This window comes from Stegodyphus dumicola, chromosome X1, assembly GCF_044657685.1.
Source record: "Stegodyphus dumicola isolate Sdum_Otavi_A_Nest chromosome X1, ASM4465768v1".
Classification (NCBI taxonomy): Eukaryota; Metazoa; Arthropoda; class Arachnida; order Araneae; family Eresidae; genus Stegodyphus; species Stegodyphus dumicola.
In genome coordinates, this window is record NC_140780.1 from 174,753 (window position 1) to 192,805 (window position 18,053).

The 18,053-nt window shown below is 33.3% G+C and overlaps 1 long non-coding RNA gene across 6 annotated transcripts in view; it reads right to left on the minus strand.

Annotated features, from left to right (window-relative positions):
* LOC118187489 (uncharacterized) overlaps positions 1-18,053 on the minus strand; it is a 43,973-nt gene that overhangs the window by 6,514 nt on the left and 19,406 nt on the right. For 3 of the 6 annotated variants that reach the window (XR_015038666.1, XR_015038661.1, XR_015038664.1), the window contains one exon: positions 2,937-3,084. The exons of 1 other annotated variant lie outside the window; for it this stretch is intronic. This is a non-coding gene — a long non-coding RNA (uncharacterized LOC118187489). Of the gene's footprint in view, positions 1-2,936; positions 3,085-9,578; positions 9,678-18,053 lie in introns of all 6 variants that reach the window. 2 more of the 6 variants (XR_015038662.1, XR_015038665.1) reach the window with 1 other exon arrangement.

Sequence of the window (18,053 nt, forward strand, 5' to 3'; positions counted from 1 at the left end):
CCAAGTTAGGCATAGATATTTTCAGAGAATTTCTTTGCTCCTGATTTTATTTATTGAGATGATGGTAAAGCCTTGAGGGCTATCTATCTAAGGGAAGGATGCCTTCATATAGAGGACTTTCTAAGGGAAACTGGCTCGTATACACATTTCAAATGGTGAAAGCCACGAAATGACTCATGCAGCCAATCCATTTGCGGAATTTGAACATCGTATCGAACTACCAGTGTTCAGCGACTTTATCGCTCGGCCGCTGGTGGGCTGTTTGCTCCTGAAGAGAAGAGACTTGTGTCCGATGCTAACACTGCTTAAGGAATGATCGAAGAATATGCAAAGAAGCACACTGCACAAAATAAATAAAAAAGTAAAATGGGACAATGCTATATCTGCCGTTCTACTAGGGAAACCCGTAGAAAAGATGAGTGTTCTTAAACGTATACTCTAATATTTCAAGTCTCGTAAACTAGCGTTAGTCCTGCATATACTCTTAATATTTTCTAGTCTCATCTTCAAGTGTTCGCTACCAGTAACCAGTTCAATATGCCAAGCAGATATAAAATGGTGCTCCGTGTAAAAGTGAACCGCACGTTTTTCAATGAACACAGTTTTCAACTCAACACGAGTGAGTACAATTAACGTGACAAGCAAATATTAAATAGGAACTCTGGAAATATGTGAATAGCACATAGGATGCACATTAATATACCCAGTTGATATTGTTCGTTTTAATGCATCAGAATAACTTCTTATATCCAAACTCTACAGTCAACATTCTCTATAAACTCACAATCACAATGCATAAAACACTGCTAAAATACTCATTCAGCACAGGGTTTCTTTAATAACCCATCTTCCAGAGTAACTTATAAATTTCGCTACAATTTTTAATACTCCACGGAAAATTTTGGCTGGGCCTAGTGATAATAGAATGCTCCATCAATTGAGTCATACAACAGGAGGTACAGCAACTGAGCTGGTGGTAAGTAAGTAAGCGTACACTCTCTCTAGGGTAGAAATTTCTTCTTTTTATGGGATCAGATGAGTACCGGTCACTCGCTGAAATAAACCGGTTCTTATTTATAACTTACAACTCACTAATAATAACCTTGATGAAAAAATTCGAGAAAAAATGTAACTTTATTCGGGTACAGTATTATATTTTAATTACGCTAAAGCCCTCCAGGAATATCTGCCTAAAGAGAGTGATGCCTTCGTGGAGGATTTTCGAAGTAAAACTGGTTCGTATACATGTTACACATCAGGAAAAGCACGAAAACGTCATGCAGCCAGCCCGTTTGCCGGGATTCCAACCTACTAATGTTCAGCGACTTTACTGCTCGGCCAAGTTAGGCATAGATATTTTCAGAGAATTTCTTTGCTCCTGATTTTATTTATTGAGATGATGGTAAAGCCTTGAGGGCTATCTATCTAAGGGAAGGATGCCTTCATATAGAGGACTTTCTAAGGGAAACTGGCTCGTATACACATTTCAAATGGTGAAAGCCACGAAATGACTCATGCAGCCAATCCATTTGCGGAATTTGAACATCGTATCGAACTACCAGTGTTCAGCGACTTTATCGCTCGGCCGCTGGTGGGCTGTTTGCTCCTGAAGAGAAGAGACTTGTGTCCGATGCTTTCAAAATCAACAGAGTTATTGAAAATCTACATCAAACTAAGGCTGAGTTTGCACCTAATATGTATAACTGAAATTTCAAATTAAAATTACAAACCACGATGTTTGGCGACATTTTGTTGTTTGGCAATTTTTATAATGCCTTTTAAATTGTTTTGGCAGCTTTATTTTTTGTTTGAGGAATTTATTTCAGTTTAAAAAATTATCCTACAATTATCTAATTATTATAATTCATATTAATATAATTATTGATCATAATAGTGATGTATTTACAGCAATGAAAATATTACTCATCTTAATTTTTGCTCAAACTCAGTCTTGAGAATTTTAGATTAAATACTGGAAAATTGCCGCGAATTCGCAAACAGATGTTTTGAACAGATACAATCGAAATTTATTAATATTTTAAATCTGTGCGTTAGCCATTTTTTTGTATGGTTGGAAAGTGCTTTCAAGCATCAAAATTCTAAGTAATAACTTCCATTATTGAGATTTTCAAGGAAGCGAGCAGAATACAGTCACTTGAAAAAAAAAAAAAAGACTTATGCGAGATTATCGCTTAAAATGCACAAAATGGTTTTTACAATCAATGTCATTTGAGGCTGCAGTTTTATTAATTAAAATAAAAATACTAAATTTCAATTTCCTTTTTCTGAATTTTTCATATTTTTAGCAAAAAAAGATGCAAAATCTTACTGCGGTATGCTTCGGCTGAAATTTTTAAGAGTCTGCATGAGATTATTCTCTCTTTATAGATGCACATAATCATTTTTACAATCAATGTTATTGCGATGTTGAGATTTTCTGTATTTAAACAAAAATGTTAGTTTTCAGCTTTCAATTACTGATTCAGATTTTTACAGCAACAAATGAAAACTTTTATTGCAGTGGCTTTCCATAATCCAAGCAGAATAAAGCTGCTTAAAAATGAGAGACCCACGTGAAATTATCGCTCGAAATGCTAAAAATCATTTTTCTAATCAATGCCACCCTCACGTTGAAGTTGTACTAAATTTAAATAAAAAAGTTATATTTCAAATTTAAAACACTTCGATTTCTAAATTTTAAACATTTCTATTGCTTAGAAATGCAAAAATTAAATGTGTAAAATAAAAGATACATATAAAAATATTTCAGTAGTTTTAATCGCATCACAAATACCTTTTCTGCCCCCCCCCCACTTTTACGGTCGGGAAGAAATCAAAGTGAAATTATGTTTACAAATTATGTTTCAGTGACTTGTTTTATTTTCCCATGTCTTATTTCCTATAGCAGGTAACAATCAAATCCTAAAAAGACTTACAGATATGATAGGACATAACACTGTTCTCTCTACCAAGAATCCATTCCTTGTTCCTATCTATAGGCTTGCTGGTGGGAGCGAAGACGATGATCAGATAACGTTGCAATAAACTCCTGCACAATTCATCCCGGTTGACCATTTCATGGAACTGAAATGAAATGAAGAGCAATTTCTTAGATCATTTGAAAAAGTAAAAGCCGGAGAACGTGTCACATCTCCTTTAAACGAAATGATTTGAATAGTCACAAATGCAGATTCTCTTTTGAAACGAATCAAATTATAGAATTTTTTTTTTTTTACTTCCAACCGCAGCGTACAAACAGAACAAAACAAAACAGAATGCACACAAAACAAACAGGATATTGTACAAACAATGCAATAGAATGCAGTATTGTGCAAACAGAACTCAGTGAACATATAATGTTAAAAGCCAATATCTCATCATTTGCCCTCCTAGTGCTCCAGTAACTTTGTTGTTGTTACTTATGCTCACTTGTCTGACTGTAAAATCAGCCCAAACCCACAAAATTCCTCTTGGCAAGGAGTGCAAGATACGCCTGTCGTTGGCAACAGCATTGAGCACCTTACAGGTGACGGTGCTATTTAGCTCAGTTCCACCCCCCATTTTGATGGAGAGCACCCCGGGGGGTCTCCATTCCTCTTCCCTTCCACCAAACCGCTTGTCGCATATTTAAAAAGCAGCCATGCGTTTACAAACATCTATACATCTTTTCATTTCGTCCTGACCTGCTTTCATCTCATTTTTAAGAGATTTCATCTCTTCCTTAATGGATTCCTGGCCCAATTTCATTTCTCCTTTGAGGGATTCCTGGCCCAATTTCATTTCTTCTTTAAAAGATGTTTGGCCAGCTTCCATCTTTTCTTGGAAAGCAGCAAAATCAGTAATGAGCTGTCTCAATTGTTCTTCCATCCCTCTTGTTATTGGCATTCAAATCCCACTTCTGACACCAAAAATTGTTGCGTGCGTACGGGCTCGTTATGAAATGAATGCACAAGTCCGATGAAAAATGAACAAAAATTTATTATTATCACAACAAAAATGCTTAAATTTTCTCAAATTATCATGCAGTATTACAATATCTCACAGTAGTTATCTTTTAACTACTCAAATATCCAATAGAACGTAATTCAAAACAGCTAAAGAACGCTAATCCGCGAATTCGCTACAATCAACAAGAGCAGTTTTCTAAACAACAACAAACTAAGCAAGCAACTACTACGAACTGAGATGTTTTCCTCCTTTTATAAGATTTTAAAATCACGCGCTAGAATTTTCCAGTACTTTCTCGAAATCAAAAAGAGATATTTATTTATTAAATGCACATGCTCTTGTATTTTTAATTTTCAGGCATAGCCTTTTCTTAATATTCGTCATGCGCTGCACTGCACGGGGAATAAAACAATTTAATTTATAATTCTACTAACATTAGCTATTTCTATACCAAATCCGTAACAATATGTAATATGTTGTACTTTAAATGCGACATGGTGTATGAACCAAAGTATTATTGTATGGCAATGTACTATCTGCCAAGCCTCTTGTATGGCACTGTATTTCAATCAGCGACTGGTGTTAAGGCCTCTCACCCTTTCCCATACCATCTTGGATGCTCTGGACAAGGGGAATGCTAATTAATTGTAGATGTGCGGTGCTTGTCACCTCAGAGGCTCCATGCAGCACCGGGCACATTACGATAGGGGTCCTGTCCATTTTTCATTTGAGCCACAGCTGGGCAGTTTGGGTTAGTAAAAATACCAGAACAATAGAAGTGGCATGCCCAGTGCTTAAATTGTGGCGGAGCCCAGCTCCGGTGCTTCTAAATTTTTAAGATAAATTACAATTGTAGCCAGAACACACCGGAGCCCTAAATAAGATGAGCTCCAGTACTACTTTTATAAAACTAAACCACAATTTCAAGGACAAAAATTAGAATTCCTAACGTTTTAGTTTAACAATAAGCAGATCTTGCAATACTCTATTTCCCTAGAAATACGAGCTCATGAGAACATGAGACGTTCAAGTAAAGTCCTCTCACTCACAACTCACATGTGGAAACCTTTCCGTTTAAGAAGGGCAATAAATTTGGGGGAGTTTGTTTAGGAACGCGTACATTTCTCGCCATGCCATCTTATCTAGTGCATTCTTATCGATGCTTACAGCTAGTTACCCTTCCAGGAAAGAAAATTTGTGTTCTTAAATGTGCATTAAGTGACAGCGAGTACAGTAAGGGGAAATACTGAGATAAACTGCTCAAGCACATCCTACACATCGTCTTCTCAGAGTATCCACTAATGTAACCAAATACGGAGGTGCAAAAAGCGTAACCAGCAACTTCGCATTCATTCTTAACAGATTCAGACTCATTTTACCCCTGACATACATCGCTTGATGGCTATAATTGTTGGCTTTAGTTTTTCCTTATGCAAATTTTGATCGGAGTTCAATCGGTGGTAAGCTAACGTGGTTGCCGCTGATTGGCCGAGTATTATATGTACGCCGGTATTGGCGAATGAGTTATAATGAGTTAGCATAATGCTAGTTTTCTTTCACTCAAATGATTTTAAATGTAAAGGCTACAGTACTAACTTATTTTATTTTAATTTATGGAATAAAGCATGAATTTTATTTAGATTAGTCTTAGCTTTATTTAAGGGAAGCAAAATATGATTTGCATTTATCTCCACTGCCATAAGGGTTATGGGCCCAGAGCCAACAGCTAACCTGTTACCCAGTTCAACTCAGCATTGAATGAATGTAGATGAAGAGGGCCGTTATCCATGAAAAGAAGCTGACCTGTCTTAGAAGTTTGTTCAAGTCGTTGTGCTCACGCTTAATTGAAGATGTCATTACTACCTAAAAGTTTTGAGCTGCTAAACCATGACAACTGGGATCGATGGAAAGTCGATATTAAAATGCTGGTACTGGATAGAAATTGTTGGATCTTCATAGAGGATGAAGAAGAAGAATTAGATAAAAGTACAACAAGACGTGAAAAGCAGGAATTCACACTGAGAGAGAACAGAGCCTCCACTACATTATATTATGGAATTAAAACTGAGTTCAGGCCGCTGATACAAGAATGCTCAAGTGGTAAAGAAGCATGGGAAGTTCTACAGAAGCAATTCGAACTCAAAACAAAAAGAAAGGATAATTCAGTTACTGGATGAATTTTTTAGCATTAGATATACCCCAAATGAAGAAATAGGATTATTCATCGCGAGGATAAAAATGACTGCAAAGTTGGCTGAAGCTGCACACAACTTGCCAGATCTTTTTAAAGGATTTCAGGCAATAAGGAGATTACCCAAGGAATACGCCGGCATTGTACAGTTGATCTAAGGTGGAAGGACGAAGATTTTACGCTGGAAAGAATTGCTGAAGAACTGGTAAGGGAAGAAAGCCGACTTATGGTAAATGCTGATTTAGAAGACAGCAAGGTAAGCGTGTTCAATACTATTAGTTCAAATGCAGGGAAAGATACGCAGGGAAATGGGGAACAAATTCAGAGAAATGGGGAATATGAGAATAGGACCTTGTTTCATTGTCATAAATTTGGACACTTAATCGCTCAATGTGAAGAAAATGTAAGTAAAAATCAGAAATTTAAAATAGACGATAATAATGGACAGTTTAAAGATAAAGAATTAATGTTAGTAGAAAATTATGTAACAACTACAGATAAAGGAGGTAACGCAGGTAAATTTAATTGGGTCGTAGATACTGCAGCTACAACTCATTTCTGTAATAATAGAAATTTAATGACAAATTTTGAAGAAATAGATGATATACGTATGTCTTTAGCTGTAGGAAATTCTGAAAGTAAAGTACAAGGAAAGGGTACCGTCAAATTTGCAGTAAAAGTAGGCAATCGAATAAATTGGATTGAGTTAGATAATGTGTTATATAATCCAAATCTAAAAAGAAATTTACTATCGGGAGCAAGGTTAGAAAAGGCAGGTGTTCATTTTGTGATTTCAAAAGGGAAGATGTGGATATATTTTAATAATTGGGATAGATTATGCTACGCTAAACGATATGACGGACTTTATCACGTAAAACCATTTAGATATGCAACAGATAAAAAGGAAGCTGGTTACGGTACAGAAATTGGAAAGTTAAATAAAGTAGACAATACGATGCTATGGCTTCGGAGATTTAGCCACGTAAATTTTGATTATGTTAAGAATACTAGTAAGAATCAAAGTGTGAAATGGTTACCAGAAATTGAAAAACCAATGGAGAGGTGTGAACCGTGTATTATTGCTAAATCTAGTAGAATAACTTTTAAAACTGTTCCGAAGAGATCAAATAAACCATTGCAGTCGGTTTATTTAGACGTTTGTGGCCCACTCCCAGTTTCATCTAACGGTGGGAGTAAATATTTCCTCACTATTGTGGATGACTATAGTAGATTAGTAACAGTGTATTGTATGAAAAAAAATTAATCATTCTACAACTTTAAGAATTATCATAGGCAAATGGAAAGACTGACGAATAGGAAATTAATAAGTATACGCACCGATAACGGTGAGGAATTCTGCAACAGGCAATTCGAAGGGTACTTAGCCGAAAATGGAATTAGTGTTGAACGCACAAACGCGTACAGCCCAGAAGAGAACAGTGTGTGTGAACATTTTAACCGAACGGCATTAGATGCAGTTAAAGATATGCTTAATGATGGTAAAATGGGAAAAGAATGGTGGGCAGAAGCTCTTGGCTGTTTCATACATACATGGAACAGAGTATGTCATAAAAGCAACCGAACCCCTTATGAAATGTTTCTAAATAGAAAACCCAATGTTGTTTATTTTAAAATATTTGGTAGTTGGCATGCGAAAACAGATTAGAAATTACAAATGAGAAAATAAATTACAAATGAGGTGCAAAGAAGAAATCATGGTAGGATATGTGAAGGAAACTATGGGTTATAGGATATGGCTACCAGAAGAACGCAGATTAATAGAAACCTGTAATGTGAAGTTCGTTGAAAAATTGAATTTGATGATACTTTGATTTCTGTTCCAGGATGCCATTTGCTTCCTGGAACAGAAATCAGACAAAAACTGGGATCGATGGAAAGTCGATATTAAAATGCTGGTACTGGATAGAAATTGTTGGATCTTCATAGAGGACGAAGAAGAAGAATTAGATAAAAGTACAACAAGACATGAAAAGCAGGAATTCACATTGAGAGAGAACAGAGCCTTCACTACATTATATTATGGAATTAAAACTGAGTTCAGGCTGCTGATACAAGAATGCTCAAGTGGTAAAGAAGCATGGGAAGTTCTACAGAAGCAATTCAAACTCAAAACAAAAAGCAAGGATAATTCAGTTACTGGATGAATTTTTTAGCATTAGATATACCCCAGACAAAAACTAAGTTTAAAAGACTAGAGGAACCTGAGCTATTAGCAGAATCAGATGAAGAACAGGAAACTTCTAGAGAAGAAATAAAGTTCTCAGATGATAAATTTACCCCGAAAGAAGAATCAGACTTAAACTGGCAAAGAAAAGCAGTTAAAAGGCCAGACGGAAGATGTACAGACATATATTATTATGTAGAGGGAACAGACACCCGTTTTAGATCCTATAATGATATTGAAATGTATTGTGAGGCAAGAAATATTAAATTTGAAAAAGATAAGTTTGGTTTTATTGGAAAAAAACGAATACTCGGGTTAATTTATTATTTATTAATTTTGTAGAAAAGGAGACTAGCTCCGTGTCTGAAGAGGCAAATTCCGTAGAAATTGTTATATCACAAAATTTTAAAGAAGCACGAAAATCAGTAAATGCCGAAGAATGGGATAAGGCAATGAAAGAAGAAATTGACACAATGAAGAAAAGAAAGGTTTGGGAATTAGTCGAAAAGCCAGAAAATAAAACTATGCTAGGAAACAAATTGTTCTATATGCTAAAAAGAAATGAAAAGAATCAAGTGGTTAGATACAAAGCACAGGGATTCAGGCAGAAAAGAGGTGAAGATTTTCATGACGTTTACAGTCCTGTAGTAAATTTTTCAATCATAAGAATATTTTTCACTATACTGGTATGTTTATATATGGATGGACTAATTGTCAGTTAAATGTAAAGAATGCATATTTATATGCAAACCTAAATGAAAATTATATATGACCTAACCAAAGGGATTTATTGAAGAGGAAAATAAAGTGTGTTTATTACACAAGGCCATTTACGGTCTACATCAAAGCGGCCATGAATGGTTTTGTGAATTTGAAAGTACTTTAGAAAATCTACATTTTAAGAAAATACAATGGTGTAATTGTGTTTATAAAAGTTCAGATGTAACTCTCTTGTTATATGTAGATGATATTGTGATTTTTAGTACAGATCAATATGGTATAAAGTAATTTCACAGCTGAGTAAGTTTTTTGATCTTAAAGTATTAGGCAAAGCTGAAATGTTACTTAGAATTGAATTCTTAGAGAACGAGAATGAGGTTTTTATATATCAGCAAAAATATATAGAAGAAACTTTTGAAAAATTTAAACATTTTCTGATACCAATAACTTCACTTCCCATAGATAAAGGCATTATTCTTACCAAATTAGATTGTCCATCTACAAGTGCAGAAATTGCGGAAATGCATACATTACCCTTTAGAAATCTGTTGGGATGTTTAGTTCTTGTAGCTAACAGGACAAGGCCTGATATTACATATGCAGTGAATATCTTATCACAGTTTCAGGAGAATCCTGGAATTAGGCATTGGGAAGCATTGTTGAAATTGCTTGGTTATCTCAATAGTACTAAATTATATAAATTAAACTTATCGAAGATTAAACATCTAAATTTATATTGTTATTCAGATGCTGATTATACAAGTAATAGGAATGACAACTTGTCATTCCTATTATATTTATATTATATTTAGATGGAGTACTGGTAATCTGGAAAACTGTTAAACAAAAAAGTGTAAGTTTATCAACCATGGAAGCGGGGTATATCGCCTTATCTAAAGCAGCGAAGGAATTAATGTGGACAAAAAATGTCTTACAAGATGAAATTTTAAAGTTTAATTTAAGAGAATATAAACTATTTTGTGATAACAAGTCTGCCATTGATTTTTCTAGATCGCCAATAGAAAATCGCCAAACTAAGCAGAGAGACATAAAATATCACTTTATTAGAAGACTAGTAAATGATGGAGTGTTTGACCTTGAATTTATCACCAGTAAATTAAATACTGCGGACTTATTTACAAAAGCGGCGACTGCTGTTAATTTAAGGAAGTTTTGTTTAGATGTTTTCAGTGTTTAAAGACAATAAGTGCTTTCGTATAATAGAATTGAACTATGAACTTCTGTAATTCTGTGTAAGTTTTGTTTTTCTATTTGCATGAGGAAAACAGGGCCGTTTGTTGGCTTTAATTTTTCCTTATGCAAATTTTGATCGGAGGTCAATCGGTGGTAAGCTAACATGGTTGCTGCTGATTGGCCAATGACGTCAAGATCTGCGGGTTGGTCGAGTATTATATGTACGTCGGTATCAGCGAATGTGTGTTTTTATGAGTTAGCATAATGCTAGTTTTCTTTCACTCAAATGATTTTAAATGTAAAGGCTACAGTGTTAGCTTATTTTAATTTACGGAATAAAGCATGAATTTTATTTAGATTAGTCTTAGCTTTAAGGGAAGCAAAATATGCTTTGCATTTATCGCCACTGCCAACACTACATATATATAAAGAAGAATGTTTGTGTATTTGTTCGCAATTAACTCAGCTACTACTATAGCTATCGTCACTAAGCTTTCTACAGTTCTTTTTTGGGTCCTGAGAAAGGTCGACATCCACTGCCTCCCCAAAAATAGCTAAAATCTGAGATATTAATTAATTCTGAAAACTCTAATTTTCGACCTCATTTTTTCGAGTAGGAACAATCTCGCACGTTGGAGATAAAAATCTGCTTTCTTTCGAGAAGTGTTGTCACTGCTTGCTTTCAAATGGTAGAGTTTGTTAAAAAAAAATTTGTAAGTTTTACGATGAAATAAAAATAGCTTTGCTCAACATTAAATACATTTGCTAGCTTTCAAATCGCAGTTTGTTAGTCAAAAATGTGTAAGCGTTACAATATATATATATAAAGAAGAATGTCTGTGTGTGTGTGTGTTTGTTTGTTCGCATTATTGACTTCTAATAAATTATGATAAACTTTTTGTCACATTTAATGGACTGAAATTGAATATAGGTGACATATTGGACGGAACTTGAGCTTTTACGACCTTTTGATTAGAAAGACGAAAATCATTAAAAACTGTGTGCGATTGTTGCCAATATAATGGGAGAGAATTAGTTTATTTTTCTACAGAAATTTATATTATTCTAAATTTACAAGATACATTATTCTAAATTTAACTTAACTGGCATCGGATACTTCCTCTAGTAAGTAAATAAATAAAAATGACTCATTTATAGTTTTGATCTCTGAAAGAACATGCATAATATGTAAAAAATGCTTTTTTCTCGAAAACGTCTTAGAATAGACTGCTGTTAGTAATTAAAAAGATGTAGAAAGGAAGACAAAATCTTCTCAAACCTCTTTGAGTCAAGCAGAATAAAATATTATGGTAGAATTAAAATATTCTCTCGAGAGGCAATATAAGTGGATAGCTATCTTGGTTAATTCTGACTGCTCTGGTTCATTAAGCCTAATTAGCAAATTCTGTGTTAGGTTTTTGACAAGTGAATGTCAAGCTACTAATTTCTTTTAAATAATGGCCTTCCTTTTTCTTTCCGACATTGAGTTGGAGTTAGATATTTTTCTTAATTATTGGTCAAACAGTTGATTCGAAAAAGAAAACTGAACCAGGAGTTTTATTGCCATCTTGGGGCACGTGAGTGAAAAAGCGTTACTACTATTTTTTTTTTTTTTTAAACTGAGGAGGAAGGGAAGTAAATATAAAAATTTAAAAATCTGGAAGCTTTCAGATTTTGCATTACTCCCAAAAGGGCGTTTTTTAAAGTTTTTGTGTGTTACCATTATTTATTAAATATGTTCTTTATAATATAAACAAATTCCAAATTTGGGTATAAAACAAATTCCAAATTTATTCTTCCAGATCCCCATATAGGAATGGAAGACTACGTTATTCAAAATTGGATGTCTCTAGGTACCGTTGTTTTATCACAATGCCAGAAACATACATACATTTGTGCAGATTCGTCATTATTTAATTTTTTTTAAATATAATACAGGGCTCTAATATTTGGTGGCAACAATTTGAAAAGTGATATGCTGTTTATAGTGAATCAACACAAAAATGCCAAAAACGAAATGAATGGCCCTCCTCGGTAAATTCCCCTTTGGGACAATAAAATGAAATAAAACTGAAAGTGTTCAGATTTTAAAGTCACACAAGAGAGTTTATTAAGATTTTCTACACACTCGCTGAGTTCGCAGCTTATTAGTCTGCTCTTGAACTCACTTACATAATTTGTTTTGTTATACACATTGCTTTCTTCGCTTTTACTCCGTGTAAAATTCAATGGTAAAATGACAAAAGTATTATTTTACATTTAATGCAGCATATCTTTAGAATTTCCAATACAGTAACAAGTATTGTTATGCAGTTTCATATTTTTTTCAGTCTTTAATCAGTTCATCATATTAGTATTCAGTTTTGATAGCAAGATGGCTTACAAAACATTTTTTTAACATTTTGTTATTAACATTGTGTTATATTGCTATGTGCTAACAATATTGTTAATTTTTTCTTATTGTTGTGTATTAACCTTATCTATTAAATATAAGGTTCTTCACACTTCACCACATAAAATTCAATACCAACGGCAAAATCACTAAATATTTAAAAACAGCATACTTTTAAATTGGTGATACAATGGAAGAAGACACCATGCATATTTTTATATTTGCTATACTACTTCTATAAAAACTAGTTATCATGAAAAGTTAGAGTCGAATTTGTTTATTAAAATTGAAAGATAAATAACTTCCACTTTTCTGAATGGCAACAGCTTCGCACGCTGGAGACGAAAATATTTAGTTTCGAAGTTTCGCCGTAGGTTCCGTGGTTTCAAATCAATGAGTTCGTTAATGAAAAATTTTAAATTTTAAATGAAAAGTTTTTTAAAATATGAAATAAATAATAAAACAAATTTGAAATTCAAAAATCGGGCGTTCAGGTGCGAATGTTTGCATGCAGGACTACGCTATTCAAAATTTGCAAAAACATATGCTAGTATGCAGCTTTTAAAAATGTGACATTTTTCTGAAGTGTAAGCAGCGTAATTGGGAAGAAAGCAATGCTTAATAACAAAGCTTTAAAAATGGATAACTAGTAGCGAGTGCAAGACTAGATTAATAGACTACAAGCTGAGAGAAAGCACAGAAAACCTTAGCAAATTCATTTAAGCGACCGTAAAAATATTAAACCTTACCGAATTTTAATTTCTTCTAAATATATAAAAAAATTTTACACAAGAAGTGCAATATAAAAATGTAAAAGGCAGGAACACAAGAAAACACAACCACGAAAATTACAAAGCACTTAAAACTTCCTCAGAAGATATGTGTTACGTACGAGCCGCTTGCAAAATTTGAAAGCTTTTAATATTCGCTTTAATAAAGTGAAAACTTGATTGTGTTTGCATAGAACCGCTGAAATGCCATACGTTTCATTTTGAAATAACTATCAAAGAAAAACTGATCGCATTGAAGAAGGATTGGTTTCGAACAACAAACATCATTAACATTTCCCTTTTTCTTACCTAGTAGAAGCAGACTTCAGATAAGTCAATAATTTACCGTAGAAACCAAGAAACTATCATGTTAAGCAATTTTATGCTAAATATTTAAAATATTACATCAATACCTCAAGCGCAGCCATCGCGGTAATAAAAATTGAGCCATTGTGCAAATAAAATCTGTGATTCTGTTTCTGAAAACTTGTGTATATTTGTAAAATCAAAAACAATAACAATACAAAAAATAATAAGGCAAGAACCTAGTAAACCATTTTTCATATTCTAATTATTAAGTTATTTATGTGCCATAATTTTTATTACATTTATGTGGTATGCTGTATATTATAGAGAAGAATATAAGGGGTTTGCAGAAGAAAACCATACTTTTAAAAGCAGTTGTACAAGTAACAAGTAAAAGGTCATTCTTTCATGGTCAAGACAACAACAATAAGTAAAAGCTGGAAAGCCTTTTAATATTAAAACATATTTTTATTTTTACTTATTACGTGCTCCGCCTTTAGGCATTACACGGAAATGAAGGAATGCCCTGTGGAGGTCATTTTAAGGGAAACTGGCTCGTATCTGCCTTATGCATGGGGAAAACCACGAAAACGACTGGGCAGCTAGCCCGTTTGCTGGGAATCAAACTCCGAAATGAATTACCAGAGTTCAGTGGCTTTTACTGCTCGGCTGCTGGTGGGCCTCTGAACATACTAAGAAGGGTTTTTATGAATTTCAAGAAGAGTTATTCTAGTCTTTTTTTATTCAAGAGAAAATTACTCAACTTCTTTCTATGAATATTTCATGAATCACTCGAATATTTAACTTTTTTAATCAATAACTGGATCTAAATTTTAAAAGTTTAAATAAAACACATCTCCCTATTCGAATGAAACTAAGAAATATTTATCGTAATTTAAATTCTCTCGAAAATTAATAAAGTCTTAAATTTCACTGAGTGGTTAATCTAATATAAATATACTATGACAAAACAATTAATCTACTAAACAAATTAATGTATCATTTAGGAAACGCCTTTTTCATGAAATAAGCTTTTATTTGACTTAAATTTATTTTTAAATCTAATGAGAATATCTTATTTAATTTAAAAAAGGCTCAATAAATATTATTTCCATTTTCAAAGCTGTACCAATACTCCTTTTGACTATTTAATTCCTGATCTTATTTTTAAAAATTATTTGCTATTACAAATGAATTTCTTATGACGTATTTTTCTTTTTAAATATTTCAAATGAAATTTTATACATTATGTGAAAAAGCATTTTTTTTTTTTTTTTAATCAATGGATTTCTTCAAAAGCCCATAAATTGCATTTAAATGTGCTCGTGAAACTCTTGTATACTGTAAAATTTATTTTGGTTAGCTTTAATTATCTCATTCATTAATTAAAGGGAAATACATATTATTAATCTACTTGGTTCTATACATTTACAAATGTACACAGTTGTATATTAAGAATTTAATTTCTTAATAATAGGAAAAGTGTTAAAAATTAATATTTAATAATAATGGCACCTGGTGTCAAAACCTGAAGTATTCCTACAGAAAAAATTTCAGTCAAATGTAAATTGCTTTTCATTTGCTATATGAGATTTTTACATAGTAAATAATAAATTGCAATTTATTAAACAGAATGATTTAATGATTTGTAATTATGATTACAAATAATAATCATGCAATTATGATTAAAAATCATTAAATAATCCATAATTAAATGGAAATCATTAAATCATACATAATTAAATGGATTAATAAAATATGTAATTTAATGATTATTTAATAATAAAATGTAATTTATATTAAAGAGCATTATTTCATAAACAGGATTTTGACTTAAATGTTCACAAACTTCCCTTAGAAAAGGCTTTACTTATAAAATTACCCAGAAAAGCTACCTTATCTGAGAAGATTTTCAATAAATCTCTATCGATTTTGAGGGCGATCAGGCACAGTCCCTCATCTTCAGGAGTAAAACATTTTTGCGAACATCTCGCTATCTTAAAAATAGCTCTATAAGTCTAAACTGCGTCCTTCAAATTAATCATGCGATCTTACATAACACTTAATGTAGATGCCTCTTGCGAAATCAAAAAGATTGTAAATCAATAGCAATAATAATAAATAATTGTAAATCGAAACTTTTTCTAATTCAAACTGAAACTTTTGACTCCCTTCCTTCTTCCTCTGAATCTTTCTAGCTTTCATCCTAGCAAGACGCTGCTGCAATCATCTAGACTCGCTTTTATTGCCATTGTATCATGTATTGATTAGTGCTCCCTGCTGATGAAAAGTCAATATGGCTGCTCTCTGTGTTATTTTCCCAACATCAGTAGGATCAACAAGATTAATATTATCTCCTGCTTTCCAAAGTATGAAAAATGAGCTCTTGAATAATTTGACCAAGGACTCTTTTTATTGCTAGATTTTACTCAGATAAATACTACAAATGGAAGGATGAATTGATTAAAATTCAGGAAATTTAGTGGTACGGAGGATGCAGAAATCAGTACTCCCAATAATCATAACTCATTATAGCAGCTGAAAGGAAACTGAATGTTACCTGCTATTGTTTTTGTGAGTCAGACAAACTTCGGATGGCAGTCATGGGTACAAAAGTCCACCTGTGGTTTCAAGGTCTATGCTAGAGTGTTGCACTGGCATGTAAATATTGTCATTTCAGTCTCTCTCCAACTGTTAATTGGTGAGAAATCTTGAACATGCATTGTGCAAAGCAGGAGTTGAACATCCTGTGTATAAAGAATATGTAGGGCAATGTGAGGAACATTGGTTTGCCCATTGTTCTATTGAAAGGAGAGGGGACAGAAGCCCTGGATATATTCATAGCCATGGGCATTAAAACCTCAGTAATATGATAGTGACTGGTAAGAGTACCAGATATGCACACTACAGGTAAACAGGATGTGCATCCAGTGCACCTCATACTGTTGCTGGGCCAGCATAATGATGAAAAATGCAAGCTTCGAATATGCATTCTCCACACATGGATATGACTATCACAACATTCTAAAAGAAAAGTGGGACTTATTCGAAAAGGTGACATCACACTTTTCATGAACCTGTGTTTGGCGCTGAACACACCATCAAAGGCATTGATTCCTGTGTCAGAGTGTGAAAGAAAGCTGAAGTAATGCTCACTTTACAAATAATCTACAATGCTTCAGATGCCATTGAGCCATACTTGATGTTAAGCGATATATCCAGTTTCCTATAAAAAAATTCCTAACAGTCATGTGGGCAAGATATCTGTCATTTGGGGCAATAGTGAGAGAAGACCAATGAGATTCTCAGGCCAATCTCTGTGGTTCTCCTGGAGTTATTAACTGCAAAGGCTAGCAAAAATCATTAGACCAAAATGATTAGCAGTTGGGATACACAGTAATTCACAATACTGAGTCCCCTTGCAACTGAATTCTGAGACATGTTAGTATGAATTGCTTCTTGTCTTATGAGACATTACATGACCCCCAACCTTCAAAATAACAAGTAAACATAATGTATGGATGAAAAACTGGCATTTTAGTCTGCCTTTTTAAATTACTTTGTAGTGTTATTTACTCTTTCATATAATGTACACATGCTGTGGAATACTGAACATTTGCATATCCCAGCATGTTCTACTTTTTATGCAAATTTCAGATTTGATGTATGATTCTGTCATGGTGTAATGATTCAAATGGCCAACAGCTACAAATAACAGTTCATTACATATAAATTTTACAACCTTGGTAAGCATTTCCAGATAAAAAATCTTCATCTGAAGAAAATACAAATTGCTGTTCCTCGAGCAGTGTTTTTTTCAGTGCCTTTTGATATTAGACAATGATCAAACTATTGAATACACTGAAAACAATACATTCAATACAAAAGCTCTGAAAAGGACTCAGTAGTGAATGGCATTAATTGATTGCAAAAGATGCTTCCTGACCCAGTTAAAGCAACACCTCTAACAGTTTAGAAACTCAACAAATTAAAAACAGCTTAGGAAATTATTTAGGACATTACTACTTAAATAATTATTTAACTCATAATTATTAATTTAATGCAATTCTAATTCTAGAAAAGACTGGTCCAAATTCTAGAACCAAGTGCTTTTGTTAGATCAAATTGAGTCGATTTTATGTCAATTTTCGGCAATGACTCCCCAAGTCTCTGGGCTCATTCCAATGAAGGCCAGGAAAACACTAAAATTATCATAAAAGGCACAAGGATTTTTATGTGCTGTAAGTTTTAGAAATTATATTAAGAAGTGGAATATTCCACAGATATACTTTACACTTATTGTTTTGGGCAGTATGCTAATATCCCATGTTACGATTGCCCTGTTTG